The 13,781-nt window shown below is 45.2% G+C and overlaps 1 long non-coding RNA gene across 4 annotated transcripts; it reads left to right on the top strand.

Annotated features, from left to right (window-relative positions):
* The first annotated feature begins 1,714 nt into the window (after positions 1-1,714).
* On the top strand, positions 1,715-12,342 carry LOC138516142 (uncharacterized). Of its 4 annotated transcripts, none has more exons than XR_011282236.1 (4): positions 1,715-1,758; positions 10,881-11,528; positions 11,967-12,148; positions 12,240-12,342. It is a non-coding gene; the product is annotated as an uncharacterized lncRNA (long non-coding RNA). The 4 variants fall into 4 exon arrangements; XR_011282235.1 differs by having other exon boundaries at positions 1,715-1,847; positions 10,884-11,528; XR_011282234.1 differs by having other exon boundaries at positions 1,715-1,847.
* The last annotated feature ends 1,439 nt before the right edge of the window (positions 12,343-13,781 follow it).

The following is a 13,781-nucleotide window of genomic DNA, read 5'->3' as shown; positions in this document are numbered from 1 at the left end:
GGGCTACGATCAGAAGCATGCCCTGCTGATACTGTGCTGTCCATCATTGCAGCACAGGAAGACACAAAACAGCAGACGAGCCCCAGATTACTGCTTCTGCTATCTACATAAAAATTAAAATAAATACTTTGAGCAGCTTTCTTACACTGCTCCACGGAAAGGTCAGTCTTAGGGCCAAATGGGCCACTAGCCCGTCACATGTTTGTATTTTAACTTTTAAATAAAAGTTCTTTACCTTCCCACTGCTTACTCAGCTTTGCACCACCAACTTACATGTTACTGAGTACACATATGTCCTTCTCTTGTTTTTAGGGAAACCTGAATATACATGGCCCTAGAAGATGGTTGTGACTCATATAAACCGAAACGTCAGTGATCCACGTGGCAACCCAGGTCTAAAAGGATGACTTAAGAGGCCATCCTGGAGTCATCCGATGATCATCGAACTACATTAGAAGTCATTTCCACATCATCAGAAGTCCTCAGGCTGTTAAAGTCATCAGCAAATGTCTCAGAATGGTGGGTGATGATTTGGGGATGAGCTTAGATGACTTGCGGATGATTCCAGCATCATCCCTATTTTAGAAAACTCTTTGTTCCTGATGACTTTAGGATGACTTGCCGATTACTTCAAGAGCATCACCATGATGATTTGGGATGATTCTGGGATGACCTGCCGATTACTTCAGGAGCATCAACAGGTCTGCCCCAGATGATTCTGGGATGACCTGCTGATTACTTGAAGAGCATCGCCATGAAACATGTCTTGATGATTTGGGGATGGCTTACTGATTACTTCAGAGCATCACAGAGTTTTTGGATGATTTGCAGACTAATACTGATTGTCATTTAAACTGCAACACCCAATGTAAAAGTGCTAAACCATTGACCAGGAATCACACTTAAAAAGCATACATGGCACAGAAATAGTTTTCTTGCAGTAAAAAGTGACTGGTCACAAATGTCCCCAACACATATTTGGCGCTAGGGAACAAGTAAGGGAAACGCACCGTAAAAATAGTAGCAGCACTTAATGGAAGAAGGGGTTAAACAAGTTGTGAATGGCCAGACAAACTATAGAACCCATCCCAAATGGAAGTCATGAGGCCTAAACATATCATGCACCTCCTGGGTGAGAATCCTTTGCCATCCAGTCAAAAGCAGGCACCCAGCACCCTCAAAATCCCCAATGTGGCAAGGGTAAAGCTTGAGACTATGCTGGGTGAAAATGGAAGCCATGAGGCCTAAAGATAAGCATGCACTCCATGGGAGAGAAACCTTTGCCATCCAAGCAGGCCCGAGCACCCTCAAAATGCCCAATGTGGCAATAAGGGAAAGCTTGAGACCCAGCATAAAAAAAAACATTGCACACACATGAAAGCCCCCCAAAAAAATCAAACACAGCTGCCATGCTGGTCAAGTTGCTGCATGCATAGAGAGTTTTTCAATGGCGCACAAAATGCATATAGAATTCACAGAGCTGGATCGATGCACTCACCTGATATGCTGCCTGGACACTGAAACTGAGCTTCTGCTAAAAGAAGGCCTTATGTTGCTTTCATTGGTAATAGCACATAAATAAAGTCCATATGAGACCCGAGAGCATTGTGTGTTTGTTTAAAAGTTTGCCAACACTTTCTGAAATGCCTTTACGGCGTCATGACGTAGGGGCGATTTTTCACATAGGATACCTACGTGATGACGAAGCTGATGAAGACAATCATGGAGGAAGAAGGACTCCATGCCGTGCAGCGGCAGGTATATTTAGCTGCTGGTGCGCTTGATTTGTTCTTTCTATTTTGGAATTTTGCAGCAACATCTCGTTGTGCCTGTTTCGTGTTTGTCTGGTAAGCATTACACCCCCTCTCCCCACAAACAGAAGTGTTTTTGATAATTTCGAGCGATGGCCGCCATCATCCATGCAGCCCCTGTGTGCAAGTGTGACTAATATTAAGTGCTCCTCAGTGTATGCGATGTAACTGTTCATCGCGGGCTGCGGGTGTAATCGGTTTCTGTATGCTGCATACAAAGCAATTGTGGAATACGCTGTGCTTCTGTGCCAGCTATCAATTTCTTCCTGCATACACCGGACGCGTATTCTTTTTGCTTTTATGATTCATTGTCATTTTCATTCCTTAATACGAATGAACCTCGGCCTAGAAGGTGGTTCCTTTGATCTCACAAGCATGTTGGGGTGGAGGCTACGGTTCCTCACAGCATGCTGGAGTGATAAATGGAAGAAAGGGCAGGGAATTCTCCCAGTAATCCTGTGGGTCTGCCTGCCCGAGTCAGGTTATCCTAGCTCAGAATGATGGAGCTAGTGCTATAGTTCACATCCCGGAATCCCCATTGTCTAGGATCGCTCTAAAGGTTTTCGTCATAGTGTTGCAGATCGCACAGTCGACCCTAAGTTACTTCTGAACAGGTGTTTAAATATCGCCTTCTGTGTCCATGGGCTAACCCAGCGCAGCGCGTGCAGGGTCGCAGAGACTCCCCGTTTTAACTGGAAAGCTGCAAGTACCCAAAGGCAAAGTAATATGAGCTTAATCTCCATTGGGTTTGTAAATGTGCTTTCAAGACACACAACAAAATGTATTCAGTGATAATAATATCACCTACTTTTAGTCATTGTTTGATAGAGGTGTGCAGCCAGGGTCGTCATTTCACCAAAATGCCTGGGGTAGGACATCACATGACCCTTAACATCTGATGACATCACAGGAAGTGATATAATTGGACCCCACCCAGAAGTGACATCACAGGAAGCGATGGAACATGACCTTTCACCACTCGGTAAAACAGGAAGTGGCATCACATAGCATTGTTTCTAAGTACACTATGAAAATTATGGGTTACGCTATCACTGTAAAGTGATATACATTTCATACAAGAATGGATCACCATATGTATCGTTAATATCAGTGTATATAGGCACATATTAACAAATCACTGTAATTGCAAGGAGATGCCCAAGGCCAAACGATAATGATGTGTTATTATATAGCACTTATGTTTAAGTGCTTCATATAGAACAAATATACGTACAATATCACCCAACCTGTGTTGGTACTCATTTATCAACCTCAGCAGGATGAAAGGCTGCGTTGACCTTGCTGGGAGTCGAACCTGCAGATCGCACACACTTTGCAGCAGCCAGCACTCAACCCACAGAGCTATTTTACCAGTTATAGCTATCAGAAAACCAGCCACTCCAGAAACAGAGCCACCTGCTGCTGGCCACAGCCCATGAGTCTGTTTAAAAAAATCAAAAAAAAAAATCAAAAAAAAAAATCGATTTTTATTTTTTAGGGGTACCAAGGGAGACTACAGGGGTAGCAAGAGAGACCTCAGGGGTCGCAGTTGCGACCCCTAAATGACGTCCATGCGTGCAGCTAGTTAATAAAGAGAATTTCATTTAACTGTGCTGCTTAAAACAAAGGGTGTTTTTTTTTTTTAAAAAGTGTCTCTTTGGAGAGTGTGGTTATATATGCTGGGTGAGCAGCAGATTATAGTAAAATATTTTTATTTTAAAACACTGTGTTCTATGTATAGTTATGCTATTCTGTTAAATGTGTTACTTTTGAGACCTAACCATGGCATTTTAAGTGGGCGCTCTTTCTATCTGCTTATTTTGTTGGGAGTAGGCTTGTTTTGGGCTTGTCTTGGAGGGGCGTGCAGCTTTTTTTATTTTCTCGGACCTGCAGGGGCACAGCTGCTGTAAGCAGCAATGGCGGCGGAAGAATATATGGTGGTCGTGCTCGTGCTGGGAACCAAAATAAAAGTGGATAAATAGCACAAAAGGTAGGTGGGAGTGCACACGTTTGAGGGCACCCTTGTTTATGTCAGCGTGAGGGTTTGCAACCTACACTGGGGACTGGGTCGGATCTCGTCTCTCTGGACGCAATGGCGGATCACGCCACAAACATGGAGGGGAGACGCGGGAAAAGGCATCCAAGCCAGCTGAGTAGCTCAGTCAGGCAGGCAGAGAAGGAAGGCTCTCACGGGCCTGTTCTGAGGCCTGGCGAACTGATATAGCCGAGGAACAGAACGTGAGGGAGGATTGAAATAATGGAGTAACTGCAGTGAAGGGGGATGGGGGTAGTTGGGAGAGACGTGGTGTGTGATAGAAGGGTGTATGAGTCCGATGGGAGAAGTGGGCAGTTAAAGGAAAAGGGGGAATTTTATGGTGGGGAGCAATTGAGGCCGAAGGGCCTGGGGGCAGTTGAAGGGGTGGGGCGGTTTCGGGCATTTGTGCAAAATGGGGAGAACAGGATGGGGGCAGATAGGGAGCAGAGGATGTGGCAGTTGGAGAAGTGGTCGGGCATTTGAAGGGAGAAGGTGTGTGGGGCAGTTTGGGGAGAAGGGTGGCGGGTGCAGGTAAGGGCAACCCTCCTGATTTAGGCGGGAGACTCTATTTTTAAGTGAAAAATAGTGCTATTTTTCACATTCTCCCGCCAAAAATAATTATTTCCCCAATGCATTCCTATGGGGGAATTGTTGTCTCCCGATTTCTCTGTAGAAATCTACCTCCCGGCTCCCAGCGTGTCAGAATGTTGGCATGTATGCATCCTGTGGCTCGGCTGAGACAATTAAAAATGTAGTCTTCCTGTAGGTTGGGTGGTTATACTGCCCAGGGATGGGAGGCGGGGGAGGGGGCTTAGATAAAAGCTTGGGGAATATATAATTCCTCGCGAGTGCACATTCAAGCAGCAAAGGTACATACTGTAACGAGGAAGAGTACGACTAAGAGTAATGAAGATTACTGCTATCACGTTTTTGGTGCATGTCGGAGCTAAGGGTGAGATTTCTCTTTCTTAAATGAGAGTATGATACTAGAAGTAGCACCCAATGGGTTCAAATCAAAAACGCATTGGTCATCTCCCCAGAACCGTTCCTTCCTCTATTACGCCATTAGCTCCTTTTCACCGGAACTCAAACATAAGCTGAACAGTGTTTTAACTGAACAATATCAAATACTAGACGTTCAATCGTTGTTCCATATATCATTGCCTGCAATTCGAATGCATTTTCAAAAAGAACACGCAATTACCAATACATTTACGCCAAGAAAAACATTTTTGCACTTAATCTAGGTAATATCGATTTGGCGGAGCTATGATATATGTTTCACTCTCTACTTGCACCAGGTTGCAGGCATTAGTTATGGCACTTATTGGCACAGCATCAACCAAGTCACCCTTTTCTACAGTCCACAACTGTCCAATGCTTTGAATCATTTTGAAATTCTCGATCAAGGCAACATTATATATTGCTGAATCCACTTCGAACTGTAAAAAGCAAACTGCAATTCCCAATGCAAGCTGGTTTCCCTTTCTATAGGATACAGCACTGGTTGACATCTATGAATGTTGTTCTGTTTATATGAAAGGAAATGTAATTGAACTTTAATGATATGACCCATACATGTGACATGCAGATCATTGGCAGCAAAGCACTGATATTTATATTGATATTTTTTTTATATCGCGCTTGAACACAAGTGTTTCAGAGCGCGACCAGACAGGGGAGGGTAACAGGGGAGAACAAAACAACAACCTTACTAGTCCCGGTGACATTGAGAACGCGCAAGTGCATGGGAGAGGGGGAGGGGAAATGTGCATGGGAGGGGGGAGTGGAAAGTGCAGAGCAAATGAGAAAAACAGATAAATAATAATAAATAAACAAATAAATAAAGACAACAAACCATGGTAGTGCAGCCAGCGAGTAGCAAGTGCCAGGTTTAAGGCAGCAGACAGGATAATGTCTGATAAGTGCAGGAAGAAAAAAGGGGGGGCGGCTGTATGGGTACAGATACAGAGCCCAGTGCGAGGGGTAGTCTGTAGGCAGTGTGGGAGGGTGAGCAAGTACCTATGCCCGGAAGACAGTGGATAGGCCAGGTGCACGGTGCAGAGAGAGAACTGATCAGCAGGGGAGAGGGGGGGCGAAGGGCAGAAGCAAAGAGGAAGGTCTTGAGGTGCTTCCGGAAGCAGAGATGGTTCTCCTCAAATTTCTGAGTAGTAGGGAGGCTGTTCCAGAGGGAGGCACCAGCCGAAGACAGAGATGTACCACCAGCTCGTTTCTTTGAAAAACGACTGATCCTGGGGGCGTTAGAGGTAGAGGAGCGAAGAGTTTGAGAGGGGAGGTATTTGAGGAGGGATAGCTCAAGGTATTTTGGACCCAGCACCAGAAAGCCTTGTGGACAATGTCAAGGGTTTTGAATTTAATCCTTGCATCCACTGGGAGCTAATGGAGAGATTTCAGAGCTGGAGAGGTACGATCACACCCATCTTGAATGGCAGTTAGGTGATGAGAGAAGGAGAGGAGGTGGCCAAAGGCAGCCTGAATAGCATACTGTCTCTACCCCCAAACAATAAATACTATGGATGGTACTCTTAAATAATTAACATTTCTTAAGCAGATGTAAGTAAACCAAGCAGTAAATAAATAATATGCCTACCAGTTGTTCTTTTGCATACGGACCACGTTTCTTTTGACTGTAAACAAGTAAAACATGTAAACTAAAATATAGGCAGCAATTGCAAAATTGTGGAGGTGCTACGATGCAGGGGGATGGATATGTGAAAACTCCTTGCAGCTTGCCTCTAATCTCTTGCTCTGCCTGTGCAGACTATTATCGTCTCAGAATTGCAAGGGCCATGGCCGACAGTTGTTATTCACCTTTGTTCCTACCCTCCTTGAGGGTTTTGAAACACTTTCCTGTGTATAGATTTGGGTGACAGATCCTACTGCTTTTTACAGTGGCAGGTAATTTATGTGACACTAAGGCAATTTGTTTGTGTGGTGGGCGGCTAAGCAATACATTTGAGTGATGGGCTCAGATCAATCCACTGACCTGACCACTACATGACTCTGCCCTGCACTCTGGGCGGGACAGGCCTTAGGTGAACCACCAGTGGAGGCAAGTGGCAGAGCGTACCACCATCACACAGCATCTGCCTATCAGACCGAGGTGGGTATCAGTCTCCATGTCATTCAGTGTTCACCCTGCACTGCAGGAATAAATATGTATTGCCCGGGCTGCTGCTGCAGAGCAGTGGCAAACGTTGCCTTCCAGCTCTTGTGTGATGACCTTCTTTGTAGTTAGGTAATTGAATTTGGTGTTAACTTACCATTACTACAATTATACATTTTAAACATTCGAGCTTCTTTGCATGTTGTGCTGTTTGATGTGTTGCGCATTTTCAAATGCTCCAGTGGTGCCAAAAATGTAGGTTTTGTAATTTCCTATGATGTCATTGTTATGCTAAATAATATTTTTGAAACTTGAAAAATCGACATGTTTTTGGTCACAGAACGTTGGCAAGTATGTATATTTCAAGAATACAGTTTTTCCAAGCAGTTATAAAAAATAAATGGGCTATACTTAACTTCATTTGGGCTATACATTGGTTTTCCTTCCAATCTAGTCTTTCCTCTCTGCCTATCTTGGACCTGCTTGGCTTTCTCATCGCAGTTTTTCCTTTATGTGCATCATGTACCAGCTTTCCATCCCCATGCTGCAACACAGTCGTTCCTCTCTGCTCACATGCCTGCTTTGGGGGGCGGGTGAGGGGATCGGGGAATCGGACTTGCTGTACTGTTTGGAGATCGAGATGGAGCTGATAAAGGTAAGCGCATGCAGCTTTATTTTTTTATGGGCCACGCGCTTTGTTCTTAAATGTGCGTGAGGGGTAGCCGGAGACCGCCACGCGCCATGCGCAATCGGTCCGCACACGTGCTGCAGCAGAGTAACCAGCAGTAACCGTCTGATTATTAGTTCTAACATATGGCGACTGTCATTGCTCTGATGATGTGGCATGAGTTGATTTCCCCCCTTCACAGCACTCGAGCGCCGCCTTTGCCACCATTTCAGCGTTCGTGCTGAATTAAGTCAACCATTCCGGGCGCGCTTTTGTGTGTATGCGCGGCGCACAAGAAGGTCGTAGATTGCTTGCAGTTGCCGTGGCAACGATCTTAAACTGGGAGTTGACCTGCCTGAGCTGATCGGTAACTCGCGACTGCTGCCGCTTCATGCATACTACGAAATGACAAATGAGCTGAGCTGTGACCCCTCTGATACTTCTGGGTGGTGGGGGCCTGGCGACTCCCTTGCTGGAGGGGTTACAGACAGTAACCGGTTTGGAGGAGCTGCAAAAATAACATCTGGCATCTGATCTGCTTAGTGGCGGATTTAATGTACGGTCCAAATACGAATGGACATGCCAGCATAGGTCACAGCAGCCACTTAATTACGTATGCTCGCAGCCGTATTTTTTCGTAACAGCTAGAAATTAAGACAGCCTGTTTTTTTTCTTTTTTTTTTTTTTTAGCCAATGTCGCTTTGCATTATGGAACTTGTAGGCCTTGAGTTATGCTGTGAAACACGAAACTATAGGTACCATGGTTCACCAAGCCTGTGTCTTGTTGCGGTAAACAAATGATACAAATTGTTTAAGCTCATTAGTGTTTACAATCTGTGCTTTTAACGTACAGTCTCTATTGCAGTGAAGTGCTAGGGGGCAAATATACGCTCTTTTGCAGTGCTTCACAGTAACATACCATCTACATTAGTACTGGCATAGGTTCTTTCCCACATCTGGCATGTGATTCTGCATAAAGGGTGGCCATCATGGGCGATATAGGTCAGCATTCTGAAACGGGTCTGCATTTAACTAGCCGTCCATGCGCGCTCAGAAGCGGGGTGGTCCGATATATAGCCCCAAAAATAATGAAAATGAAGGCACTGAACACGAACTCGCCGCAGTACAATGGGCTGACGGAACAAGCTCATTTCCCTACAAGAAACACTCTAGAAGCGACGTCACTCACCTCTACCATGACTGCTCTTAGCAAGTAAGAATTAAAAATCACCCAATACAGCATGCAACGCGACCTGCCTCCTGTCGCTTCTGCAAGGGGTGTTTTCTTTAAAAAAAACATTGAGAAAAGTCTATTGAATCTCAGATTTGGAACGTGTGACATGCAGATTGCATATGAAACCCTGTAGCAGGCACACAATCCACCCAGCTATCTATTCTGTTTTGGTGTTTCACAAAGCTTAGCAGGTGCTACCTTTGGCTCCCGGGGCCAACTGGTGCCTTACAAAGTAAAGTGTGCATCTCATGTGGAAGTTAGATTGCTGTGTACTGCTCCTTGTTGGTTGTAGGTCATTTGGTCGAAAATAAATGGTCGACAGGACAAATGGTTGAATTTTGTTTTTTTTGTTTTTTCACTTTTTTTGTGGGTGGGGTCCCCCCTTAACCCCCTTTTTTTTGGCTAAAAAACCCTTTTTTTACCTAAACGAAAACCTAAAAAATATATATATAAGTAAAAACAAAATTCGACCATTTGTCCTGTCGACCTAATTGTGCCAACCATTTGTCTTTTGACCATTTGTCTGTCGACCATTTGACTGGACACCCTCCTTGTTTATAGCGTTCTAGCTCTTGCCTACTGGGTGAAGCCTGACACCCAGTAGGATGATTATTGCTCCAGATCATTTTCTATTCTCCTCTGGCTCTTACTAGTTTGGGCGTCTGCTACACACAACTCCTCGTCTGTAAATGTCATTGAGCTTTGTTTCAATAGAGATCATCTGTACAGGAGGACACTACGTTTAATGAGAATAATACAGCACATATGGGTGCTCTCTTGGTTTCCTTTACCCTTCTTCTGTACATCCACCACCTGAAAAGTCAAATAAAAAGCAAACGCATACATAACATTGTTTGCAGCACATTAATATCAGAGGGCCTTAGCAATATTCATCTTTGATGTATTACTGGACTGTGTAACACCACCCGGTTTTAAACAGAACTAAATGGTACTCCTTTCATCAACTTCAGAAAGAAAAGTGGCTGAGTCAGCAGTACTGAGATTTGAGCCCACTGGTGGCTGGTGAAATTTGGGTGGGGTGGTGATAGAATGGGGAGGGGAACAATGTTATTGGTAAAATCGTGCTGCCAGACAGATTGGAGAAACTGCATGCCAGTAAGCATATGCGTGTTCAACAACGTGCAGTGACTTGTTTTCAGGGTATGCACCAGTGAGTTGCTTGATGCTCATTAGTGTCTGGTGCCAAATGGACCCACGTCATTGTTACTTTGGGGAGGCCATTGGCATTTTGGTCATTGTGTGGTTTGAAGGCCACATTTTGGGTGTGAGTGAATAGTTAATGTTAAAGGATATTTGTACCGTGCATTATCACCACCGAGGTGGTCCCCTGGCGCTCTGGCGGCTCTGAACAAAAAGGGAGAGGGGGTGAGTTAGTGGGAATGAGCTGGAAAAGTGCAAGATAGCAGTGATGTGCTGTTGGCAGCCTCAGCCCGGTGGGTCCGTTGGCTGAGCTTGGGGTGTTTCACGGTCAGAAGTCGTCATGTACTGTTGTGGAAGTCTATGTGCAGTTTGTTTTGTTGTTGCAGTGTAGTGAAGGTTGTGCGGCTTGCTGCGTTTAAGGCTTGTGGTTGTGTTTGGTTTGAGTTTGAGAGGCGTATGCAGAGGAGTGAAATTGTTAGTGGGTTGGTTATTGATTCATGATTGCACGCTTGGTCCAGGCTTTGCAGGAGAGTCGTATAACAATCATTGAATTATATGTCTGTCTAGATGCGACGCAGACTAGGTTGAGGAGTCCATCTAAGTGCAGCATATGCTAAGATTTGCAATTCTATCTAGATGTGGCGCATGCTAAGGTTAGGAATTCCCTCTAAGTGTGCACATGCTAACAATCACAATTCTATCTAGATGCGACGCAGGCTAGGTTGAGGATTCCATCTAAGTGCGACATATGCTGGTCTGGAAACAACGGTATCGGCAAGCTTACCAGTACTGTTGTTTCCAGACCAGCAATACCGTAATGACCCCCATTGTCTTTTTTCTCCTAGCAGATGCAAACAGTGTTGTTGGTAAAAGCTGCCGGCGTGGATTTATCTTCTTGGTGTTTACGAATTCTCGAGGCCAGGATGGATAAAGAAAACAAGAGTGAAGGCTTGGGAGGAAGTAGTGTGCTACTCCAATGCAAATATGCTACCTTTTTTAAGAATGGTATCTCAAATTATGATTTCTTTCAATGTGTGTTTTTATTTTTTCTTGGTTATTTTATTTCGGAGTTTTATATTGTAATTTTTGGCCCCTTCAACTGCATAGAGGGAGTGATCGATTAGCTGGGTGGGTAGGAGAGGTTGTGCGGTTGAGAATGTGAGTGTGGGTAGAAGATAGTGTGTGCGTTGTTTGGGAGATATTGTATGTATGGTGGTGTAAGAATGGTAGGGGCAGAAGGGTAGGTAGTTTGGGAAGAAGAGGGATGGGGCAGTTCAGGGAGAAGGCGGGTGCGGGCCATTGGGGTAGAAGGGAATTTGGTCACTGGTCATGTGTAATATTAATGTTTGTGCTACTATCTCAGTGCACTGGGATAGAATGGACTTGCATCGGAAGCTGGCCATCGGACACTGCCTGGAACTGGCTCTTCAGTGGAGAAAGAGGGGGACCGGAACCACAGAGTGCCTGATCCTGGTCCGGCAACAGCATCAGAAGTAAGCACCCCTTCAGTAAAAAGCAAGTTGGTTGACACCCCTATTAAAAGTAATGCTTTATTTTCTCAGTCAATATGCCAGTGAAATCGTAGTCTTCTCCTGCCTCATCTCTCCCCTCTACTTCCGGCTTTCCTGTAAAGACATCTTGGGGTCGATACTCTTGTAAAGTTTGCAATCGACTATATGCCTAAGCCTACAGATCTATAATTATATGTATTGTGCTTACAAAGCTGTTTCACCAAAGTGCGATACTATGTGAATAAATAACCAGTTAGGCAGAAAAGCACTAAGGAAACACGATAAACAGACCACCAAAAAGAGAGCATATACTTGTGGGCGTGGCTTTATTAAATATTGAAATCTGAACAATTTCCAGATCTTTATATACTTTTTCAGGTTTGAGAAATCTAATCATTTTTTCTTTTCTTATATGCACAGAGGAACATTCTTCTCGTTACAGACTTCATGGTGAACCAAGGCAGATTGTGATGACGGCAAAAAAAGACAGACGAGCAACTTGGCCTGCTATCTGCTGAAAAAACCGCGGGACCATGAATGTAGCAAAATGGCAGAAAAGGAAAGATTAACATTAGATTGTCATCGACAAGAAGCTATAAAAGGTACATAAATGCCATTCAGAACACACATGTTAAATATATTTATTTGGAGCTTGTACACTACTAATTGTCTACTGCACTTCCTTTCATCCAGGCATCTCTGTGCCAGGCACTTCTTCAGCAAAGCATCCCCAAGCAAGCACAGACCGGCATTACACGGCCTGCCTGACCGTGTCCCAATCCTGTGCCTGACCTGCCCAGCCGGGCGCGACGCGGCACCACAGCGAGGCTGAGCCTCGATCTGGCCCTTATTTTGCATTCAGCATCCGCCGGCAGGCGGATGAGCCGGCGGCCTGCATGAAGGCCGTATAAAGGCCCTGTTTGCGCCTGTTCACGGCCTGGAGCGGTATTGAGCATCCCCAGAAAACTCCTATAGGCAGAACTAGAATTGCATCAGGAGCTCAAACCGCCCCTTCTCCGCATGCCCTCGCCGCTTCTATCATCCAGTCTCGGAGCATGCATCTGCAAACATCTGCAAATAAAGCTCAAAGCATGAAGGTAAACCTATAAGCAAACGTTCAATATTATCCCTGCATAAGCTGCCTGATTGTCCTAGCATCCCCGCCCAAGACTGATTTCACAACTTCCATAGTACATCTCACCCATCGGCTGCCGTACCACATTTCTGCTATTGTGATATCTCTAAGTAATCTGCTCCTCCATAGTATCACATATTGTGCCCCATTAGACCACATTTAACCTATGCTGAGCCTTGTGTTGTGCACCATGGTCGCCATTAGACCACATTTAACCTATGATGAGCCTTGTGTTGTGCCCCATGGTGGCCATTAGACCACATTTAACCTATGCTGAGCCTTGTGTTGTGCCCCATGGTCGCCATTAGACCACATTTAACCTATGCTGAGCCCTGTGTTGTGCCCCATGGTCGCCATTAGACCACATTTAACCTATGCTTAGCCCTGTGTTGTGCCCCATGGTCGCCATTAGACCACATTTAACCTATGCTGAGCCTTGTGTTGTGCCCCATGGTCGCCATTAGACCACATTTAACCTATGCTGAGCCCTGTGTTGTGCCCCATGGTCACCATTAGACCACATTTAACCTATGCTGAGCCCCGTGTTGTGCCCCATGGTCGCCATTAGACCACATTTAACCTATGCTGAGCCCTGTGTTGTGCCCTATGGTCGCCATTAGACCACATTTAACCTAGGGCTGTATGCTGAGCCCTGTGTTGTGCCCTATGGTCACCATTAGACAACATTTAACCTATGCTGAGCCTTGTGTTGCACCCTGTTGCGCCTTAGATGTGCTTTATTAGTGAATGCCTCACCTAGCCTATATGTGCCTTGTTAGTGAATGCCTCACCTTGGCTAGATGTACCCTGCCACTGAATTGCCCATTTGTGCCTGCTAGTGAATGCCTCACCCAGCCTATATATGCCTTGTTAGTGAATGCCTCACGTAGCCTAGATCTGCCCTGCCACTGCTCCCCACCTAACTTCCTTGAAAGCTGTGCTGAGTCTGGGTATTTGCTTCACAATTGCTCTGTGAGCTTGGTCCGTACCTGACTTCTTGCTTACTGGGCTTATCCGGGTTTGACTCCCTGGCTGGTATCATTTTTTTTTTTAAATCCATGCATGTGCACTAATTGTAAAGTACCCAGTTCTGGGATTGC

This window comes from Ambystoma mexicanum, chromosome 6q (assembly GCF_040938575.1).
Source record: "Ambystoma mexicanum isolate Mex_15411 chromosome 6q, UKY_AmexF1_1, whole genome shotgun sequence".
Lineage (NCBI taxonomy): Eukaryota > Metazoa > Chordata > Amphibia > Caudata > Ambystomatidae > Ambystoma > Ambystoma mexicanum.
The sequence above is the reverse complement of the archived record's forward strand: the minus strand, read 5'-3'. Positions and strand labels throughout refer to the sequence as shown.